General features: G+C 39.9%; 1 protein-coding gene across 1 annotated transcript in view; it reads right to left on the reverse strand.

Annotated features, from left to right (window-relative positions):
- LOC143032836 (membrane protein BRI3-like) overlaps window positions 1–6394 on the reverse strand; it is a 42171-nt gene extending 35777 nt beyond the window's left edge. Inside the window, exon 1 of the mRNA XM_076197969.1 lies at window positions 6111–6394. The gene's annotated coding sequence lies outside the window, so the exon portion shown is untranslated. The remainder of the gene's footprint in view (window positions 1–6110) is intronic.
- Window positions 6395–10093: the final 3699 nt, after the last annotated feature.

The following is a 10093-nucleotide window of genomic DNA, read 5'->3' on the forward strand; positions in this document are numbered from 1 at the left end:
CACGCAGACGGTGACACATTGAGTTGGGATGGTAATGGGTGTGGTCATAGTATTATCATAGACCCCGTCCAAGTTTCGTGTATCCTACACGAAAAAAAAAAGGTCAGCACGGAGGTCGTTAAAGAGGTCAGGTGCCTACACCCCGTAATTCACAGGGCAGAGTACCCCGGAGCCTGTGGTCGAACGGTAAGGCAGACGTAAGTTAACATTATTATTATTATTATTATGGACAATTCGTCAGGGCACGGATATTGTGTGTACACAGGGAAACAGCTCACGCTTTGATCATGAGTCCAACACGTGATCCAAGACCGTGATGAATCGTACAATTATGGCTCGACGGTACAGTGGTACTGCTGTCGACTGCTAATTCAGTGATCCTGCCCCCCCCCCAAAAAAAAAACAGCATTACTTCATTACCAGTCGGCACCTCAGCTCTGGTGGGCAAGAAGCTGTGTGATTCATCACCGTCTTGGATCACGTGTTGGACTCGTGGTCGACAGCTATTACCTCCAGGATGAGAGCTCAGAGCTCATATATGACCGATCTATGGGTAATGCTGTTACCTCAGACACACTCACACACGCCCATCCCCTGACCCACGAAAGTTGGAGTAATGACTCGCAGAGCAGCAATACTGAAATTATATCAGCCCTGGGCGGGATTCGAACTCGGACCGCTGTAGCAGCGGTTACGAACACTACCACTGCGCCGTCGAGAGAGCGTGTGTGTGTGTGTGTGTGTGTGCGTGCGTGCGTGTGTGTGTCTGTGTGTGATTCACCATAGTCTTGGATCATGTGTTGGAAACGTGATCGACAGCTATTTCCCTCCCGGAAGAGAGCTCAGAGCTTATATGTGACCGATCTATGGGTAATGTTGTGTGTGTGTGTGTGTGTGTGTGTGTGTGTGTGTGTGTGTGTGTGTGTGTGTGTGTGTGTGTGTGTGTGTGTGTGTGTGTGTGTGTGTGTGTGCGTGTGTGAAGTCACAGTATGAGCTCTCATCATGGAGGGTAATATTTGTTGATCACGAGTCCAACACGTGATCCAAGAATCCAAGACCGTGGCAAATCACGCACACACGAGCGTGCGCGATTCTGACAATTGATTTCCTTCTTTTTCTTGTAATCTATATATTTAATTAGATGTCTATTTTCCCTCTTCGGGATGTATAAATATTTTTTCCAAAATTTTATCATTATATTTCTTCAATGTTTCGTCTTCAGATAGCATTAGGAGTAATAGAGACAAATGACAACATAAGCATAAACCTAACACGATTTATTTATTTAATTATTTATTTATTCTTTTGTGTTGCAGTTTTACTTTCATCCTAGCTTATTTCTAGGGTAGATTTGGTTTTTGATAACTAGCGAGGAGTGAAGTTATGAAAATATTAGCGTAAGGTTTTTGCGTCTTTGTTTCTGACCCATGATAAGAAATGGCAATGGATTACAAAGTGATTCTTCTTCTGGTTGGCGCCAGCCGATTTTATTCAGGTAAGGGAAACGTGTTGGAACATGATGGGTTCCTTTACTACTGTTAGGATGACGCGTACTTGTTATGGCTCGCCAGACGATTTTATTCAGCTGAGGGAATACTATTATATATATATACTGTATATATATATTTTTTCCCGATGCCGAAGTTATTTGGCATATGCTTCATCTTTCAGTTCTTTGTCCTAAAGAGATCAAGAAGATGGAGTGAGGCTGGACTTTTATTCTTCAGCTTGACTCTGCAGTCCTCATCTTTGACTAGAATCAATAGAACGACTAGAAGTTGTCTGTGAGGCGATTCTATTTCTAGATGTCATGGCGCCGTGACACAATGCAGAATTGGACCAATTTTTTATTATTATGTATTTTTTTTATTCCAGGAGCTTTTTACGGACACTACTTTGCAGTTCCAACGGGCGATTTCACCTCCTCACTCTTTCTTCTGTCGTTTTGTCGCCGGCTCGAAGGCGCCCTTGGCCTGGTCGAGAGCGAGGAGGTCGACCGTGGTCTCGGTCGAGGAGATCCTCAAGACGGAGTTGCCGATGTCCACGGCGATGCCCTTGCGGTACATCAGGTCCATCCCGAGCCAGACGTCTATGTCGGAGTCCATGACGTCGAAGTTCGTGACGAAGGTGGCGCCGCCTCCGAGGTCCAGGCTCACACTGTGGAGGCACCCGTGGACCCGGTCACCACCTGGGCCTTCGACGTCGTAAGCGAATCTTTTGTCGACCTCGTCTTCGAGGCCGAGGCGACGGACGAAGTCGGTGGACAAGGTGCACAGGACGCAGCCAGTGTCCACGAAGCCGATAGCTTCCGTGCCGTTGACTCGGCACAGGAGGTGCAACATCGACTTTACACCGAACTCAACCCATTTCACTTGGGCCTCGATCTTTGCGTTGGTATTCAAGGAGTACTCCACCAACGTCTTGTCGTCGTCATCCAGGGGGTTCTTCTTATACTTGAGGTGGAGCTCCTTGCACGCTCCGATGCTGATGCCGAACTTGGCGAACCTCTTCTTGACGATATCCTTCTTCAGCATCCTCAAGCATTCCTTCTTCAGTTCGGCGATCCTGGAGGTTGATTGAAGCCTGACTTTGAACGCGAATTTTTTCTCCCGAACTACAACAGTCAGGGCGATTTCCCTTGTTCGGCTTGCCATCGTGCTGTTCATCCTCACAACTTCGGGAGACCCGATGGGCCAGCCTCTGGGTTCTGCCACAGTCAGTTTGACTTCTGAGATAACATTTGGAAGTCATCGACGTGCCGCGAATACTTCAGTATGTCACCTAATATTCCCTGATACATGGTTACCATGTTCCTAAGTATAAATATGCTTGTAGCGAGTACATAATCAGTTATAATGATCAAAATTTCAAGTGGCGAGTGGCAATTTAGAAGAAAAAAAAAAGGAGAAATGAGTTGGAGTGAGGGAGATTCTTATTGCAAATTGACTTGACCGTATTCTGAGAATATGGAGACGTCTTCAACACAGTTGAAGTCGTCTTTCATTATTATTATTAAAACTATTTTTTAAGAACTGCAGTATCGAAATGTATCTACGAGTAGTCAAAATCTGAATCTCTGCACCATCATGAATATTTCAGTTTTACACTTTTTCAGTTTCAAAAAACAAGAAATCTAAATGATCCAACGAAACGTAAGTGATAAGACACAGGGCTTATTATGACCTATATAGTACTGAGCTGACAGAAACGTTCAATATTTTTTTTTTTTTTTTTTTTTCTTTTTTAAGTTTTCTCAGCTGCCCTTCTTTGCAAGGGTTGAAGGGCCCTTGGTGAGTGTATCTGTGTGTGTGTGATATATATATATATATATATATATATATATATATATATATATATATATATTGATAACTATTTTAGACAAATTATTTGGATGATGGAGAACATAAACACAGGGGAAGGCTCGGAACCCTAAACACTCTAACGTTTCGTTCGCGTAGAACTTCTACAGAGAGTGTATGTAGAACTGCAATTGAAGTTTATGTACTAAATCTAATTATCTTTTCGGACACTTGGGAAAGGTCGTTTTTCTGGCGTGCTTTAGAATTAAAATACTAGTTTCTTTAGCTAAATTGATAAACCCTCCTCGATGATTCGATGAATTATTAGTTGAAATATATGTTGATTCAACAATTCTTCTGGTGCTACATAAAGGTTTTGATAAATTCACCAGAAGAATTGTTGAATCAGCATATATTTCAACTAATAATTCATCGAATCATCGAGGAGGGTTTATCAATTTAGCTAAAGAAACTAGTATCTTTAATCAGACTGTATTCTATTATATTTTTTGTCAAATGTGACTTATTTCTAACAATTTCTTTGACACCCTCCCAATTAATAAAATAATTAAAATCCCTTAAATGAAAATTTGACCACTCCTAACACTGTATTGATGTTATTTTAACCTTACATTTAATTCTCTTCTAGGCTGATCTATATAACATTTATCACAATTTTGACATGGAATTGAATAGATACATCCTCCTTCTTCATCAAGAGAGTTTTCAATCTAAAGGCTTCTAACTGCATTGGAGTTCTTACATACTACTTGAATGTTGAAAGTCTTAAGAATATGAGATAGTTTGACGAAATTTTTGCCATTGTACAAGAATCATCTACGAGGTGTTTAGGATATTTTGATTTTGAGTCTATGTCATATATTCTTAAAAATTCATCATCCAAAAACTACAGACTACAAATTCTATACGCTCTTAGGAACATTGGTGACAACACTGACATTTTTGTCCTGTAATGATGAGACGGATAAAAATGCACATATGAAAGGACATTGGGGGTTTTTCTGCAGATATCAAATTTGAAAGATTTTCATTTCTGTAAATCATTACATCAAGGAAAGGTAAATGATTACTTTCTTTTATTTCCATGATGAATTTGATAGAAGGGACCAAGGCATTAAGTTTAGATAAGAACAAAGTAGGATCATCATTGGCAGGCCAAATACATATGATATCATCAATGTATCTATACCATGTAACATTATGGGGGAGAATTTTAGGTAATAACTTAGTTTGAAAACATTCCATGTAAAGATTACTGAGAGCTGGAGAAAGTGGGTTGCCCATAGCCATACCAAATTTTTGCTGGAAATATTTCCCGTCAAACACAAAATTTGAATCAACAATACATAATCTAATTAAATCAATGATAGTGGTGGTAGGTAGTGGCAACTCATGTTTCTTTCGTTCTTCTTTGAGGAACATCAATAAATCAGAAACAGGGACACGAGTTATTAACGAAGTAACATCATAGCTAATTACGATTTTAAATTAATTAGCTATGATATTACTTCATTATTTACTCGTGTCCTTATTTTTTATCTTTTGAAACTAAGTTATTACCTAAAATTCTCCCCTATAATGTTACATGGTATAGATATATTGATGATATCGTACGTATTTGGCCTGCCAATAAGGATCCTACTTTGTTCTTATAAAAAATTAATGCCTTGGTCCCTTCTATCAAATTCACCATGGAAATAGAAAAAAGTAATCACTTATCTTTCCTTGATGTAATGATTTACAGAAATGAAAATCTTTCAAATTTAATATCTGAAGAAAATCCACCAATGTCCTTTCACATGTACATTTTTATTCGTCTCATCATTACAGAACAAAAATGTCGTTTAAAGGAATTTAATCATTACATTAATTGGGAGGGTGCCAAAGAAATGGTTAGAAATTACATATTTGACTAGAAATATAATAGAATCCACTCTGATTAAAAATACATTTGTCAACAGCTTAAATTTAATTCAAGGATTTAAAAAAGTTGTGGCTCAAATGTCCACTGCCGTGAACGGTATGGGTTAACCACGAGCGACTTCCTCACAACCTTTTCCTGCTCCCATTCATTGCCTCCCATTTGTATATATACTCATGTTTGTGTCTAAATAGACGAAAGCGCTTGGTCATCAATTTATTATTTTCCTTGGTGGTTTTTCTGCATATATATATATATATATATATATATATATATATATATATATATATATATATATACACACACATATATATATATATATATGTATATATATATATATGTACATATATATATATATATATATACATATATGTATATATATATATGTATGTATATATATATATATATATATATATATATATATATATATATATATATATATATATATAACTAGTGATTTGTTCAATAATAGTCACAACGGCGAAATGAATGAAAATCTCGTTCAAATGTTACTGTGCCTATCTGGTAGTGTCAAGAATTGTGTAAAATGGGTATACGGACTGTAGATTTCAGTCGATGACCCCCTTCCCAGTATACAACTTCGTATGTGGTTTCAGCTACTTTAGACGTTCTGCGTAGCAAGATAGTCGCAGACGGGACTAGTAACCTTAAGGTCCTAAGATCGAAGCTTCACGACTGCTGGAGTTGACTATTTGGAAGATACTACTGCAACTAGCGAATGTTTCGATAGGGCTTTAGAATTTTATAATATAACGATGTAAGTAGTATAATTCTTCACAGGTGAAAATCACTGCTATCAGAGTTGACGGGGGATGATATTAATTAGGAGATAGATTCAAATAACTTACCAGATGCAGCGGGGCCTTGTTTATGTTCAAATGATCAGTCAAAGAGCTTGTCTTCGTGAGGATGTCCCTAGGTAGTTCTCCGGAGGCGCGATAAGTTCTGCACGTCTTTACAAATGTTTCCTGCACAAATCCAACAGCAACACAACCTTGAAACGGAGGAAGAACTAGTTCTTGGTCTTTGGATATTAAGATCAAGTGTCAGATGATTATATTTCCGAAAACGAGATTTGGTGGTGCACGAGGAGGAGGAGGAGGAGGAGGACACCTCTGTGTCCTTCGGGTCCAGAGGATGTCTAACGTATGGGTACACAGAATTATGGCGATCAGGTGCTCGGTAATCGTTTCTTGGAATTCCCTAGGTTTCCTAATGAAAGAAAACAAGTTCCCATGTAGGTGTTTATCCTATGTTAACTCGATGCATTTTTTTTCTCGACGATGGAGGTCTTAGCTCGCTACTGTATCCATTATCTTTAAAAGAAAAAAAAAAGAAAAAAAAAAAAATGACTCACCTCTGCATTTCCTGACTAGGTATCTGAGGCTTATGACGTCAATGATTGTACTTTGGGAGGCACTTATGTAAAGACGCACATTACGTGATCAGCTAGTTCAAACAAAGGCGAACCACAATAAAAAAGGTAAATATAAAATACTGAACAAATGAACAGGCGCATAGATATATAATGGACAAGTATCAATAGATTTAACAGAAAAAAATAATTAGTTGAAGAGTAATTAGATTACCAAATCAATGAAAATATAATTGAATAGATAGATTATAGTGTCTATAGTTAAATCAATATTTGGGTTCATATGTATGTATGTATGTATGTATGAACATTTTTAGAAGCTCCGCATTGGGATAGGAACCCTGACCCGTGCGTCGATAATCACGAGGCCAAGACGCTAGCAACCATGCTACATGGTGATGGTTCAAAAGGACTGTACCATGGCGGAGCTTCTAAAAATGTTCAATCTGTCTTAAACATACCCAGTATGTATGTATGTATGTATGTATGTATGTATGTATGTATGTATGTATGTATGTATGTATGTATGTATGTATGTATGTATTCATGTGTGCGTATGTATGTATGTGTACGTATGTATGTATGTATGTATGTATGTATGTATGTATGTATGTATGTATGTATGTATGTATGTATGTATGTATGTATGTATGTATGTATGTATGTATGTATGTATGTATGTATGTATGTATGTATGTATGTATGTATGTATGTATGTATGTATGTATGAATGGATGGATGGATGTATAAATGTATGTATCTATGCATGTGTGTGTATGTGTATGTATGTATGTATGTATGTATGTATGTATGTATGTATGTATGTATGTATGTATGTATGTATGTATGTATGTATGTATGTATCTATGCATGTGTGTTTATGCATGTATGTATGTATGTATGTATGTATGTATGTATGTATGTATGTATGTATGTATGTATTTATGCATGTGTGTGCATGTATATGTATGTATGTATGTTTACTTTTTCAAATGAATGAAAAAGCATACCTGCAAAATTAGTCAGGAATACAATCAGACTAAGACTCCAGTATTTCCTACTCCACTTACGTCATATATATTCGAATATATATATATATATATATATTATATATATATATATGATATATATATATATATATATATCTGATATACATATATATGTATATATATATATGTGTGTGTATATATATGTATATGTGAGAACCTGACTCTCACAATCTCGCCATACCCCTACCTGACCTCACCATGACCTTGCCTAAAAGCTTTATCAGAAAAATAAATGTTTGGGCATCCCATGACGGCCCTTATCGAGGAAGATATATATATCAAGTGAATGAAAAGACCTGGTGTATTCGGCTAGGACAGCCCACTTTGTGTAGTGACTGTAGCTATTGGCCAAAAGTTTGTAAGGGCTACAGCTTAAGCCAATCATAGAAAAATCAAGATGAACTGTACGGCCTTAGAGGGAGGTGCTTAAGGAAACCTCGGTTACTGTCAAGCATCTCCCTCTAAGGCCGTACAGTTCATCCTGATTTTTCTATGATTGGCTTAAGCTGTAGCCCTTACAAACTTTTGGCCAATAGCTACAGTCACTACACAAAGTGGGCTGTCCTAGCCGAATACACCAGGTCTTTTCATTCACTTGATATATATATCTTCCTCGATAAGGGCCGTCATGGGATGCCCAAACATTTATTTTTCTGATAAAGCTTTTAGGCAAGGTCATGGTGAGGTCAGGTAGGGGTATGGCGAGATTGTGAGAGTCAGGTTCTCACAGACCCCCCTTTCCGAGAATCGTGTGTCCACACACGAAAAGTAGCCTGCGATAAACCAACTCCCAAAACACAAACACACAATCACAGCAAAGGGGGAGAAAAAACTCTGGGGGACCCGGCCGAGAGAAAGTTAATAGGGGCCCGCTATCAACTCCTCGAACGAATGGTCCCAGAGCGTAAAAACAACAACAAAGAATCAGCATACAAAAATACAGCAGAAAAGAATAGGTACCTAAAATAAACAAGAACATAAAAATGTATAGCCGAGCAAGGGCCGGAGCCCCACTAGTTCCGATGATAAAGTCCTGTCGCTGCGGGGTGCGAAGGAGGCCTCTAGCGAGCTGATTTGAGGTAGTGTATCCCTGAGCAGCACAGAGCCTATGCTGCGGCGTCAGCCCCGCGTCGGACGCGCAGGGCGGGGCGGGGCCAGCCACGCCAGCTGGACATGACCGCGAGCCCAACCGTGAGGCAGGATAGACCAAGGTCCATATAGTATAGGTCAACGCACGCGCAGGTTCCAAATACCCAGCGGGGGAAGTGAGGGGTTAGTGACGTCACTGGGTGCATTCGGCGTGATCTGTCAGGTGTCTCTCTCCTCCTCCTCCCCCTCCCCATGGCTCCCGTTCTCTCTCTCTCTCTCTCTCTCTGCTCCCGCTCTCTCTCTCTCTCGGCCTTACTCTCGCTCTCTTTTTCTACTCCCGCTCTCTCTCTCTCTTATAATAATAATTAGTATTACTACTATTATTAACTTTAATTGGAGATCTGTCTCCCCAGACGGGCATAGGGAGACAGATCTTCAGATGAGCACATCTGGGGAGGTAGGTCTTCACATGATCCCAGGGACTTGACATGACTTTAGATGCGAATATAACCCCGCCTTCGGATCTGACCTGGGGACAGCTGTGCAAGGTCACATCTTGCCAGTTTACTATGAGGGTGGAATTTCTTTACATGGGTGTTCTAGGGAAATACTGGTGGACCTGTGTCTGATGGTAAATGTAACGATGGAACTGCACCAGGCTTGAATGCTATACAACTTGGAGGCACCGGTATTCCAAGGAGTTCGAATTTCATATTTCTCTGAAATGCTGATTGTTCAAAATGTTTGCTGCATAAACGTTGAGTCAGTGGGTTTATGTGGTCTTTTCTCCCACACAGCTGAATCCAGCGATTTTGGGTTTCTTTATCTTTTGGAAACCGAAAATAATGAACATTTGATTTCCCTTTCACTCGAAAATTAGCACAGCTACGCACGGCGCAAGACGGCATTGTGATACTACATGAACGGTGAGGATAAGTAGGCAGAGAAGTGTGACCTTGTCCCGTTCAGTGGCAAGCACAGATTGACACACGCTCCCGCGTTTAACCCCTACTGCACCCGTTGACGTCACGGATGCGCAGAACACAGGAAAAACGGAGCGCTCGTGGGTTGACCTATACTATATAGACCTTGGGTTAGACCAGCCACGTGCCATAATGCCCGTATCCGCGGCGGCGGCGGCTGATAGAGGATCTCGAGGTGAACAGGTGATGGTACCCGAGCAGGTGGTCCCAGGGCCCAGAGGCGGTTGGAATAGTGTGGCATCCACCTCCGAAATCCACCGAAGGGTTGTCCCGCCAAGGATCTGTAATAAGACTCGAGAACAGCAGGTGGTCCCTTGAAATGTGTCATGGGACTA

This window comes from Oratosquilla oratoria, chromosome 14, assembly GCF_046742065.1.
Source record: "Oratosquilla oratoria isolate Oo_2021 chromosome 14, ASM4674206v1, whole genome shotgun sequence".
Lineage (NCBI taxonomy): Eukaryota > Metazoa > Arthropoda > Malacostraca > Stomatopoda > Squillidae > Oratosquilla > Oratosquilla oratoria.